Raw genomic sequence first — 13425 nt, forward strand, 5'->3', positions numbered from 1 at the left:
TTTTTTTTTTTTTAAGATTTTATTTATTTATTTGACAGAGAGAGACAGAGCGAGAGAGGGAACACAAGCAGGGGGAGTGGGAGAGGGAGAAGCAGGCTTCCTGCGGAGCAGGGAGCCAGATGCGGGGCTCGATCCCAGGACCCTGGGATCATGACCTGAGCTGAAGGCAGATGTTTAATGACTGAGCCACCCAGGCGCCCCAAGATGAGAAAGTTCTGAAGATGAATGATGGTGATGGTTGCACACAATGTGAATGTACCTAATGCCACTGATTTGTATATTTAAAAATAGCTGAAATGGTAAATTTGGTAAATTTCATGTTATGTATATTTTACCACATGCACACAGAAGTTGCCCATCAGAGGAGTCCTGTGTTGGGCAGGAATGGCCCAACTCTGGCACCCCTGCTGAGCTCAGTCATGGGCTGAGAGCGTCCCAGAGGAAGCATGGCCTTGGCGTGGATGCTGTGATGGGTCTCAGGGTGGGTCAACTCTGTTTACTATAACAGTTCTCTCAAAGGGAAATCTGAGCAGCACGTCACCATGGTCACCACAGCTCTGGACTCAGGCTGCCTGGGTCCAACACCCCGGTCTGGCACTTTCTGGCTCTTGTCAAATTATTCTACTTCCCGGCATGTGCCTTAGTTTCTTTATAAAACAGGGGTGCGGGCGCCTGGGTGGCTCAGTTGGTTAAGCGACTGCCTTCGGCTCAGGTCATGATTCTGGAGTCCCGGGATCGAGTCCCGCATCGGGCTCCCCGCTCAGCGGGGAGCCTGCTTCTCCCTCTGACCCTCCCCCCTCTCATGTACTCTCTCTCATTCTCACTCTCTCAAATAAATAAATAAATCTTTAAAAAAAAAAAAAAAAAAAAAAAAAAAAAAAAAAAAAAAAAAAAAAAATAAAAAAAAAAAAAAAAAAAAAAAAAAAAAAAAAAAAAACAGGGGTGATGATGTTAATTCCTAGCTTATAGGGTGTTACATATATGAGCTAATATATATATAAAGTGGTTAGAACATTACCTGTCCTAAAGTGTGCTGTTTGTAAGAATGTGCTAGTATAACCATGAGGCATTTACTGTGATATAGGCTTGGTGATAATGGGAATTCAGATCAAATGCTAGGCAGTGCTGCATCCTGATCAGCCCTTTGCTGTGGTGCGGGCTCTGGCTCCATTCCGAGAGAAGGGTCCCCTCCTGGCCCTTGTCTTCAAGGATAACATCTTCATCGTCATCATTATCAAAAATTGCCATCATCTTCAGCATCATCAGCATCGGCATCAGCATCATCCAAAAGGACTTTATTAAAAGCATCTAATTACACATTCTACTGTTCTGTATTTTAGACAACAATAATTACACACACTTCTAGGAGCTTAGCAACTAAATCTTGGATGAGCATGTGAAGGGCTCCCGAATAGCAGAATAAAGGCACTGCTAATAGAGCAACTCACTCCTGATGGTGTGTCCTTGGGCAGGCTGCTGGACCTCTCTGAGTCTCACTGATAGCATGAGAATTGCTTTCCTTCACCCCAGACTCTAGTGCGATAAAGTTTGAGGACTTGCTTGGAGGAGTGGAAGCGCTGTGCAAACTTTAGCTGGTGCTTCTCCAGGCCTCCTGGACTGATCCTGCCAGAGTTGATAGTGAGCTTCTCCTGGACTTCTCACCCGTGAATGAACGGCTGCTGCCCACTTGGGAGTACATGGATGGTGGGAAGCAGGGTCCATTTGGCCATACCCACCCCCTTTTGCTCTGCATTATCAGAATTTAATATGGTGGTATTTTCCTGGTTTGGCCCATAGGAAGAGGCTGCCTGTCTACTGTAGGTCTAGATTTATGACAACCCCTCCTACCACTGAAACATGACCATGGCTTCCTAATTCACGTTTCTCTGAACCACGTTTTTCTACCTAGTCAGTCAGCAAACATTAGTGAAGTGCCTACTGGCTGCTGATTACTGTCTTGCATCCTAGGGAGAAGGAGGTAAATGAATGCCTGCTTTTAGGAGATCACAGACATGGGCCAGTGGGGTAGATGACAGGTAAATGTCTCATCGCTGTACAGTGAGATGAGCCTTGACAGAGGTGTGTACCAGGCTTGAATATCTGGGAGGATTTCAGAATCTGGAAGAAAAGGGAGAATAAGTGTGGGAGCGAGGAGGTTGGTGGCTGGAAAAGAGGAACGTTGTTCCAGGTTGAACGACTTCGGGGCTTCCGTTAGCAAGGCAGGTCTGAAGACTTCCATGGACCTCCATCCCTTCAAAGCTTAGGGAATAATGTAGGAATGGATTGGGACGAGGTTGGAAAGATAGGCCAGGACTGTTCATTCATTCTGCACCTACTGTGTGCCAGACATTGTTCTGGGTACTGGGGATAAAACAGTAAACAAGACAGACAAGAACCAAGCTGTCAAGCCACATTCTAGAGGGAGAAGACCAACAATTAGCAAGGAGATAAACAACTAATTTTGGATGGTAACATAAGCTATGGAGAAAATACAGTGGGGTAATGGGATAGAGTGTGACTATCCGAGTACCTGTCAGGGAGGCCAAATTTAGAAGGCAACATTTAATTTGAGACCCAAACAATAACAAGGCACCACCACTGGGGGGAAGAGCCCTCTGGACAGGGGGACAGCTGGTTGAACGGAGTGATCTCCAAGGGCCCTGTGGGCCACGCTAAATTGTTTAGATTTTTTCCTATAACAATGGGAAGCCATTTGAGGCAGGAAGGACCTACCTGGGCCACATTTTGGAAATCTGACCCTGGTGTTCTGGGCCTTAGCCTCCGTGGAGACACAAGATACTTTCTCTCCACCCCTAAACCTAAAGACCCCTTGGAGGTCAGGGCAATCAGAAGACATTGCCCACCACCGGGCTAAAATGGCTTAGGTGTAGAGAGCTAAATGTTTGGCTGAAAGTTCAAGGTGAGACCAAAATGCTGAGTGCAAATGATAGTAGTCTGGGGTGGGGGTGCACGTGTCATAGCCTCACCTTAAGCAAATTAATGAATAAGTCACTGAGATCTAAAGGGCTCTTACTCTGTGCACCACATTATGGCCCGTGAGGCAGAGGAAACTGGGTTCCTTGGTACACCCAGTTATGGAGGCACAGATAAGTTGTTGCTCAGCACAAGAAGCAGATGTCTTCTGAATTCATGACTTTTGCTGGTCCTGCGCTGGGCTGTGGACAGTTGGAAGAGGCAGTGATAGAGTGGCCAAACTCATTTGCAAGACTGGCCCTCCCTCAACCCAGGAAGTCCTAAGAGGGATTTCACGGAGGGCATAATGTCTACTTACAGTAGGATCTGCTGTGCTCAATAAAGCATGGCAGGTCGTGAGGGCTCAGCCAGTCTCCCATTCGTGTCCAAAGGAGTTTCTAACACTTCATCTGGCCTGGCCTTTCTCCTGCTTCAAGTCCTTTAGCAGTTTCCTGCTGCCTTCAGAATGAAGTTCAAAAGAATTGTTAGTAGAGCATGATTCTAACCCTGCTTACTTCACCATTCTCTTTGACCTTGCTGTGCCTTTCTACTCTACAGCCCAGCCATATGGAACACCTTGCTTTTTCCAGAATCCACAATGTTCTGTTATCTCCATGCCTTTACCTAGGCCGTTTCCTTGTTCTGGAATGCCTTCCCTTCCCCTCCAGCTCCCCTCACCTGGCTAACTTCTACTTTTCCTTCAGGACTCAGCTTCAATGTCAGAAAGTCTTTCCTGACCCATGGAGCTAGGGCTGGCCCACAGTATTCTTCCCCTTCTTTTCTCCCCCTGCTTTATTGAGGTATAATGGACAATATTCCTCTCCTTTTTTTTAACCTACTTAACTACATACCTGCAGCTCATACTCCAGGGCTCCTGAGTCCTCCCAGACACTATCAGGCTTCTCCTCTCCAGTCACATTATTTGTCTCCCATAGCTTATATCACAACGGCTAATGATAGGTCTGTGAGGCTGTTTAATTGATGTGTCTCTCCTCCACTGATCTGTAAACACCATGGGGATACGTGACTTGTCTGTTTACATCACCATTGTATCTTAAGAGCTTGGCACATATTTACTGGATGAACGAACGAACGAACGAACGAACAAATGAATGAATGAATTCTTCTGGGTTCCTTTATCACATGGAGGTGACTCCCAGCACAGTTCTTAGCTCATTGTAAGAGCCTATGTACTCCTCTGTCTCTCCAATCGTCTTGTAAGCTCCTTGAGGGGAGGAATTATGTTTTTCTCACCATCATTTCCCAGTGCTTGGTACATTGCCTGGCAATTAGGCACCACAAAAATATTTTGAATATTTGAATAGATGAATGAATGATGATAGGCATTCACTTATGTTCCCTTACACTCCATTCTTAATACGACAAAGTGATCTTTTAAAAAAATGCAAATCAGATCATGTTTACTCCACTTCTTAATCCCGGGGGCCTCCCATTGCTCTGAAAGGACAATGCAAGCTTCTTACCATCACCTATAGGGTCTTACATGATTTGGCTCCTGCCTACCTTTCTAACTCATCTAGGATTACTCTTTTCCTCATCTACTACCCCTCAGGGCACTGGCCTTCCTTCTGCTCCTTGAATATGTCAGGCTTATTCCCACCCTGGGGCTTTTGCACTTGCTATTTCCTCCTGTGGGACATTTGGTTCTATCACCAGGCTCTTTTGGTCATTCAAGTCTCAGCACAAACATCATCTTTTTAGTGAGGCCATTCCTGACCTCGCTATGTAAATGAGCACGCCTCTTCCCCATCACTCTCATCATTTACCCCTAACTGAAATCATCTGTCCCTGTAATTGTTACTTACTGTCTTTCTTCCTCTCTAGAGTGTAAATTTATTTATTTATTTATTTATTTTATTCATGAGAGACAGAGCGAGAGAGAAAGGCAGAGGGAGAAGCAGGCTCCCCGCTGAGCCGGGAGCCCGATGCGGGACTCGATCCCAGGACCCTGAGATCATGACCTGAGCCGAAGGCAGACACTTAACCATCTGAGCCACCCAGGCACCCTAGAGTGTAAATTTCACAAGGGTTGCCCACTACTGTATCTACAGGGTCCAGTACCATGTGTGTCATAGTAGGTGCTCCAAAATACTTGTCGACTGAGGAAGCGAATGGATGCATGAATAGGATAATAGCCTTCTGCGATAGAGGGGCAGGTTCTGCCAGACTCCCAGGCAGACAGAAGAGTGACTTACTGTGATGGAAGAAATAAAGAAGCTGGACTGGTAAGAACCAGTGGAGGGAGTCAGGATGGAATGTAGGTTTGCCACGCTCCACTGGGAGCTCCCGAGTCTGGGAATCCCAGGGCCTACTCAGCCAGCCTGAGTCCTCAACCTGGAATCAGATTCACTCTGGGTGAGCAAAACACAAAGGCTGCCCTGGCTTCCATTTGAAGTTCTCTTGTATTCAGAATGCTTATGTGGGGACCTACGGGACATTTAAGATTCCTGGCAGATGTATCTCTCTGCTCTGTTCCAGTGGTATTTATTTTCTCAAAGTTTCTTGGAATCTAGAAAAATTGTTGTCAGGCAACAGAAGCAATGAATGGAGACACATGACTCATTCACCAATACATCTGAGATCTAAAGTGTATTAGTTTAATTCCGTTTATGCTACAATACAACAGTTCTTATTTTGATAGCACTTTTCATACTCCTATAAAAATCTAAAAATGCCAGACAAAAAAAGAATTTTTAGAATGTTGAATACAAAGAACCAGGTTTTCATAATAAAGCCCACTGATAATTTTTTAAAGAGAAGAATAAAGCCCATCCCTACTCCTCCGTTCCCCTCCCCTTTTTAAAAAGACATTATTTAAAGGAAATTGGAAGGGCTGTATTTTTTTTTTTTTTAAGATTTTATTTATTCATTTGAGACATAGAGAGAGAGAGAGCTTGAGCAGGGAGAGAGGCAGAGCAGAGGGAGAAGCAGGTTCCCCACTGAGCCAGGAGCCTGATGTGGGGCTCGATCCCAGGACCCTGGGATCATGACCTGAGCCAAAGGCAGACACTTAACTATCTGAGCCACCCAGGCACCCCAAAAGACTTATTTTTAGATATAATTTTGCTCCTAATTCCCCTCCCTGCATGTAACCACTGTAACACTTTGCTGTGTATTCTTACACACTTATAACCATTCATTCAACTGAGTACCTGTTACCTACCAGGCACAGTTCTAGGTGTTGGAACCACAACAGTGAAAAGAAGAAAAAATTACCTGTTTTAATGACACTTACATTCTAATGGGGAAGACCGTAAGTAGATAAATAGCCATATAATGTACTGGATGGTGACGAGTGCTATGAAGAACAGTAGGGTAAAGAAATAAAATGGAGGGGTGCCTGGGTGGTGCAGTTGATTGAGCGTCCTGCTCTTGGTTTTGGCTCAGGTTGTCATCTCAGAGTCGTGAGATCGAGCCCCAAATCAGGCTCTGCGCTCAGCGGAGAGTCTGCTTAAGACTATCTCTCCTCCCTCTGCCCCTGCTCCCAACCCCCGTGTTCATGCTCATGTGCTCTCTCCCTCAAAAATAAATAAATAGGGGGCGCCTGGGTGGCTCAGTTGGTTAAGCGACTGCCTTCGGCTCAGGTCATGATCCTGGAGTCCCGGGATCGAGTCCCGCATCGGGCTCCCTGCTCGGCGGGGAGTCTGCTTCTCCCTCTGACCCTCTTCCCTCTCATGCTGTCTCTCATTCTCTCTCAAATAAATAAAATCTTTAAAAATAAATAAATAAATAGGGGCTCCTGGGTGGCTCAGTCTGTTAAGCATCTCCCTTCAGCTCAGGACATGATCCCAGGGTCCTGGGATCGAGCCCTGCGTCAGGCTCTCTGCTCAGCAGAAAGCCTGCTTCTCCCTCTCCCTCTGCTGCTCTCTCTGCTTGTGCTCGCGCGTGCGTGTGCTCTCTTTCTCTCTGTCTAATAAATAAATAAAATCTTTAAAAATAAATAAATCTAAAACAAAAAGAAAGAAAATGGAGAGGGGAGAGGAGGAAAGTGGATGCTTGTGGTATTTCACAAGGGGTGGTTAGGGAACGCCTCTTGGACAAGGAGACCTTTGCGATCTGAATGAGGCCATGGGGTGAGATAAAATGCTATGGGGGAAAACCATTCCAAGGACAGGGAACTGGAAATGCAAAGGCTATGAGGCAGGAAGGTGCTTGATGTGTTATGAAAAAGTCTAGGACCCCAGGGTGGATGGGAGGGAAAGATACAGGGGAAAAAGCCAAAGATGGGTCTGAGGTTGCTAGGCAAGATCATGTAGATTTTATTCAGAGTGAGATAGGAAGAAATGGAGGGTTCTGAACAGATTATATGTTTTAAATGGCTCAGCGGCTATGAGAAAAGAGCATTAAAATGGATACGTATATGTTGTTCAAACATAAATAGGGTATTATGTACATTGCTTTACAATCTGCTTTTTTGCAAAGTAAAATTTTTATTTATTTTTTATTTATTTATTTTTTATTATTATTTTTAAAGATTTTATTTATTTATTTGAGAGAGAGAATGAGAGAGAGAGAGAGAGAGCATGAGAGGGGGAGGGTCAGAGGGAGAAGCAGACTCCCTACCGAGCAGAGAGCCCGATGCGGGACTCGATCCTGGGACTCCAGGATCATGACCTGAGCCGAAGGCAGTCGCTTAACCAACTGAGCCACCCAGGCGCCCCAAAGTAAAATTTTTAAAAACAAAATATGATCATGATATCTCTTTGTTTAAAATCCTTTGTGATGTCCCATTCCCCTCACAATAAAGTGTAAAGCCTTATAAAGTCCTCTCCAGTCTGGCCTCTACCTACCTTGCCAGCTTCTGAATCACAGAACTTCTTTTCCTGGAATGGGACTCAGGGCCTTCAGACTTCCTGGTCCCTTGGTCTAGAATCAAGCTCTTTCCTTCCTTCCCTATGCATCTTGTCAATGTCTTTTTTTAAGGTCCCACTTATTTTTTCATTCTTTTGACAAATATTTATTGAGAGATCTGCTATGTACCAGGCACTCTTCTAGGTACCAAGGATAAGGCACTAAACGAAACAGACAAAATCTCTAGCCCTCATGAGGCTAGTGGAAGACAAGAGAAAATGATGTTAAAAAATAAATGTATGTATGAGTTTTTATGTCAGATGGTGATACACCGTAAGCAGAAATATAAAGCAAGGAAAGAGGGATGGGAATGTTGGGGGAAGGGGTTGTAATTTTAAATAGGGTGGCCAAGAGGAAGCCTCCCTCAAAAAGTGACAGCTGAGCCTAGACCTGGGGGAGGTGAGAGAGTGAGTCAGGCAGCTTTTTGGAGGAGAGCATTCCAGGCAGAAAGCAAAGGCCCTAAGGCGAGAGCCTGCCTGATGGGTTCCAGGAATAGTAAAGAGGCCAGTGTGTCAGAGAAATGTGTAGGAGCAGGTGAGGTCTGCAGGCCCTTATAAGGACCTTGCCTTTTACTCTGGATGGGATAGGAGCCAATGGAGACTTTTGGGCAGAGTAGGAGTGACATGTTTGGACTTATATATTAACAGAATCACTCCAGCTGCTGAATTAAGACTAGACTGAGGGAGGCAAGGGCAAAAGTAAGGCGACCAGTGAGGAGGCTCCTGTGAAATTCAAGTAAGTGATGATGATGGCTTGATTCAGGATGATAATAGTGGAAATGGTAAAAAAAATAAAAATAAAAATAAAAAAATATATATACACACACACTGAATATATTTTGAAGGTAGAGGCACAGATTTGTTGAGAAACCAGATATAAAATGTGTGAGGGAAAGAACATAGTCAGGGATGACTCCAAAGTTTTTGGCCTAAACAACTACAGGAATGGAGTTGCCATTTTTTAAAAAAGATTTTATTTATTTATTTGAGAGAGAGAGAGAGCATGAGCCAGGAGGAGCAGAGGGAGAGGGAGAAGCAGACTACCACTGAGCAGGGAGCCCGACGCGATGCGCGCTCAATCCCAGGACCCTGGGTTCATGACCTGAGCATAAGGCAGACACTTAACTGACTGAGCCACCCAGGCGCCCCTGGAATTGCCCTTTAATGAAATGAAGAAATCTGTGGGATCAGCAGGTTTGGACAGAGTTATCAGGAGATCACTTTTATTTATTTATTTATTTTTTTTAAAGATTTTATTTATTTATTTGAGAGAGAGAGAATGAGAGAGAGAGAACACATGAGAGGGGATAGGGTCAGAGGACGAAGCAGACTCCCTGCCGAGCAGGGAGCCCGATGCGGGACTCTATCCAGGGACTCAGATCATGACCTGAGCCGAAGGCAGTCGCTTAACCAACTTAGCCACCCAGGCGCCCCAGGAGATCACTTTTAGACATACAGACATAAGAAGTGTGAGATGCCTAGATGCCTACTAGGTATCCAAATAGAGGTATCAAGTAGGGAAATGGGAGTTTGGAATTCAGGAGAAAGGTTCAGGTTGCGATATAAACCTGGAATTGTCAGCATACTTAACGCCAAAAGACTGGATGAGATCACCAATGGGATTATGGCAAATAGAAAAGAGGTCCAAGGATGGAGTCCTGGGACACTCTAACAGCATTTCTTAAACTTTTTGATCTCAGGAATCTTCTACACTCTTAAAACTTTTTGAGGATCTCAAAGGGCTTTTGTTTATGAGTCTTATCTATCAATGTTTACTGTATTATTAAATTATCATAAATATCATCTTTTAAAGAAAAATGACAATCTTTCTTAAAAGGAAATTTGGGGAGATGTATCATTTATTTTGCATTTTTGCAAATCTCTTTACTGTCTGGCTTAATTAAAGGTAATTGGATTCTATATCTGTTTCTGCATTCTGTGTGATGCCCTATTATGTGTCATGTAGTCTGGAATACTGTACTGTATACCATGAGAGACTGGGAGTGAAAAAGTCAAATGATATTCTAATATTATTATGAAAATAGTTTCTATCTTACTACCCCCTGGAAAGGGACTTAGGAATCCTTGGACTACACCTTGAGACCTGCTGCTCTAACACTTAGAGCTTGGGAGGATTTAAGGAGAGTAAGTTAGGGCCAGGGAGGATGGAAGAAACTCAGAAGAACCTAGTGCCCTAGAGGCCAAATGAAGATAGTGTTTCAAGAAGGAGAGTGATCAAACACTGATGATGATACAAGTCAACTCGCACAGAGACTGACCACTGGATGTAGCATCATGGAGGTCATCAGGGACCTTGATAAAAGCAGTTTCGGTGGAGAGGTGAGTCCTAAAGTGTGACTGGAGTGGGTCATAGAATAAAGGTCCCTTCCTCACGTCACTGAACCCAGACCAGGTTAATTTCCCCCCAAAATCTACTTGTATCTCCCTTCTATCTTCACACTTGACTTTCTTTTTAGAGTTTACGTGTTTTATTTTTTATTTTTATTTTTTTTTTAAGATTTTGTCAGAGAGAGAGAGAGCGAGTGAGCACCAGCAGTGGGAGTGGCAGGCAGAACAGGCAGAGGGAGAAGCAGACTCCCTGATGAGCAAGGAGCCTGATGTGGGACTCGATCCCAGGACCCTGAGATCATGACCTGAGTTGAAGGCAGACGTTTAACCGACTGAGCCACTCAGGTGCCCCGAGAGTTTACCTGTTTTAATAGCTGTCTCTTCCATTACATTTTAAGTTGTGGGAGAACAGGATCAGGTTAGTTTTAGTCACCGTCATTCCCCCAGCTTCCCCTGGCACAAAGCAAGTGCCTGGGACATAATGAATGCTCGAGTCTTCCCTGGTAAGCTTTTCAAGGTTTCTCAGAGGTAGAAAGCTGACTCCCCTTAGCTTACAGGACACACTGTAAGTCTATCTTCATATCATTTTTGTCACCTGACCCTCCTCTTCTTTTTTTTAAAAATTTTTAAATTTATTTATTTGAGAGAGAATGAGAGAGAGAGAACACCTGAGAGGGGGGAGGGTCAGAGGGCAAAGCGGACTCCCTGCTGAGCAGGGAGCCCGATGTGGGACTTGATCCAGGGACTCCAGGATCATGACCTGAGCCGAAGGCAGTCACTTAACCAACTGAGCCACCCAGGCGCCCCTGACCCTCCTCTTCCTAAAACATCCCTGCACTTTCATCTTTAGGGCCTTTGCATTGCTCTAACAAAATATCACAGACTGGGTAGTATAAACAACAGCAATTTATTTCTCACAGTTCTGGAGGCTGGAAAGTCCAAGATCAAGGCATCAGCATGGTCACATTCACAACCAGTAAAAGCTCTCTTCCTGGTTCATAGTCTGATCCTTCTTGCTGTGTCCTCACATGGCAGAAGGCGCAAGGGATATCTCTGGGCCCTCTTTTATAAGGGCACTAATCCCGTTCCCAAGGGCTCCACCCTCATGACCTAATCACCTCTCAGAGGCCCCCTTTCTTAATACCATCACTTTTGGCATCAGGTTTTCAACATATGAATTTTGAGGGATGCAACTATTAAACCTATAGTAGAGCCTTATGCTTAGAAAGCCTTCATTAATGCTCCACTGTTGCTGTCTTGAAATTGTTAATAATTTTTGAACAAGGGGCCTCACAAATTAAGTAGCTGCTCCTGAGTGAAGTGATAGATAATACACAGCTATGGAGCATAATCCTTCAACTGTTGGTTCACACAGATATTTATTGACTGATTACTATGTTCTGAGGTAGCCAAGTGTAATGGGGGGAAGCCATGGCCACTCCAGGCAGGGGAGACCACAGGAGCAAAAACTCTGAAGATAGAAACAGAATGGGGTGCAGATGGACAAGAATGGCCTTATTATGGTCTTTCTCTTTAGGTTTGCTCTCTTCCTTCATGGTCCTATTGCCTGTTGTCCACATCCCTTCTTTCTTTCTTTTAAAGTGTTTTTTTTTTAGGGGCTCCTGCGTGGCTCAGTCGTTAAGCGTCTGCCTTCGGCTCCGGTCATGATCCCAGGGTCCTGGGATCGAGCCCCGCATGGGGCTCCCTGCTCTGCAGGAAGCCCGCTTCTCCCTCTCCCACTTCCCCAGCTTGTGTTCCCTCTCTCGCTGTGTCTCTCTCTGTCAAACAAACAACACTTTTTTTTTTTTAAGATTTTTTTATTTGGGAGGGGGGGAGGGTGAGATAGGGGGGGGGGGGGGGGGGGGGGGGAGGAGGACCAGAGGGAGAGGGACAAGCAGACTGTGCTGAGTGGGGAGGCCAAGGTGGGGCTGGATCTCACTAACTTGAGATCATGACCCAAGATGAAACCAAAAGTCATCACTTAACCACTGAGCCACCCAGGCCTCCCGGTCCACATCTCTCAACCAGCACAAACCCATAGTGCTTTCAATTAAGGTGGGCACACTCACCTGTGGATGTTAACTTGGTGCTGTCTAGGGGGTGAGCAGTGAGCTGGGTGCTGTACGGAATACACGTTCTGTTTTCCTAGAGTTTGCATTTCCCAGGGGAGAGGGAGATGTGAGTAGTAAAGGGGAAATATGTTGAGGGCATTCTCCCTAGCACCCTGCTCAATACTGGCTCAGGACCAAGGTGGCCCTGGGTATTGGTCTTGCTTTATTTTGGATTTCTAGGCCAATACTGAAATCAACCTTGTTCTTCATCCCATGATGAAGGAGTTGAAACCTCATTAGGGTTTTCTATATCAGGCTGATAATTAGTATGTAATTGTTTTGTTTGTTTTTTGTTTTGTTTGTTTTGAAGTTTTTTTTAGAGCATTCGCCAGGAAGATAAGGAAGGGCGGGAATAACATTCCCAAAATGGCTGGAGGCATAGGGATAGCAGCCAGGTCCCTCAACTGTGTGTGTGTGTGTGTGTAGGGGGCCAATCTCAGGAGGGGATGCTGCTGTGACATGCTTCTTGTCTATCAACAGGAGGGCTCTTGGCTCCCGGATCTGTAAAGTGAGGGAATGAGTTAGATGACCTCAAGGAAGCCTTCCACATCACCTTTGTAAAGTCCATAGAGTTGGATTCTAGTACCACTACGCCTCAAGCTGTGAGGCCAGTTTTCTTCCGTAAAACCAATGGGTGGGCTTACAGTACTTTTCTGGAAGCCTGTTACTCGGGAGCACCTGTGGCACTCCTCACATAAGCGTCCCCAGGACTGTGTCGCCGCGCCCGGTCCCGGAGGCACCGGCTGGGGGGAGGGTGGAGCCAGCGCGGGCAGCACCCTGAGACTCACCTGTGCGCGGAGCGGTGACTCACCTGCCCTCCCCCGCTCCCGGGCTGTTCCAGGAGTTATCGCTCCTCCTTCCTCTCCGGGATCCCTCCCTGCCTGAACGCGCATTAGGGGCCTGGGATGAAGTAACTCGGGGGCACAGAGCGGAGAGCAAGAGGTCCTCTTGGGAGTTTCGGCTCGGCGTCACCAGGGTCTCTCGGTTGGGGCCTCACCCCGAAAGCGAGGGCCGGGAAAGCGGGGCGGCGGCGGGAGGCGCCCGGAAGAGCGCGCCGGAGGGAGGTGCTCGGAAGGGCGGGCGGGGTGGGGGCGTGGGTGGCGGGAGGGGGCCAATCGCGG

At 46.0% G+C, this 13425-nt stretch overlaps 1 protein-coding gene across 1 annotated transcript in view; it reads left to right on the forward strand.

Moving 5' to 3' along the window:
- Window positions 1-13425, forward strand: part of CTNNA1 (catenin alpha 1) — a 310525-nt gene that overhangs the window by 115917 nt on the left and 181183 nt on the right. The gene's annotated exons all lie outside the window — the stretch shown is intronic.

Source organism: Neomonachus schauinslandi, chromosome 7, assembly GCF_002201575.2.
Source record: "Neomonachus schauinslandi chromosome 7, ASM220157v2, whole genome shotgun sequence".
Classification (NCBI taxonomy): Eukaryota; Metazoa; Chordata; class Mammalia; order Carnivora; family Phocidae; genus Neomonachus; species Neomonachus schauinslandi.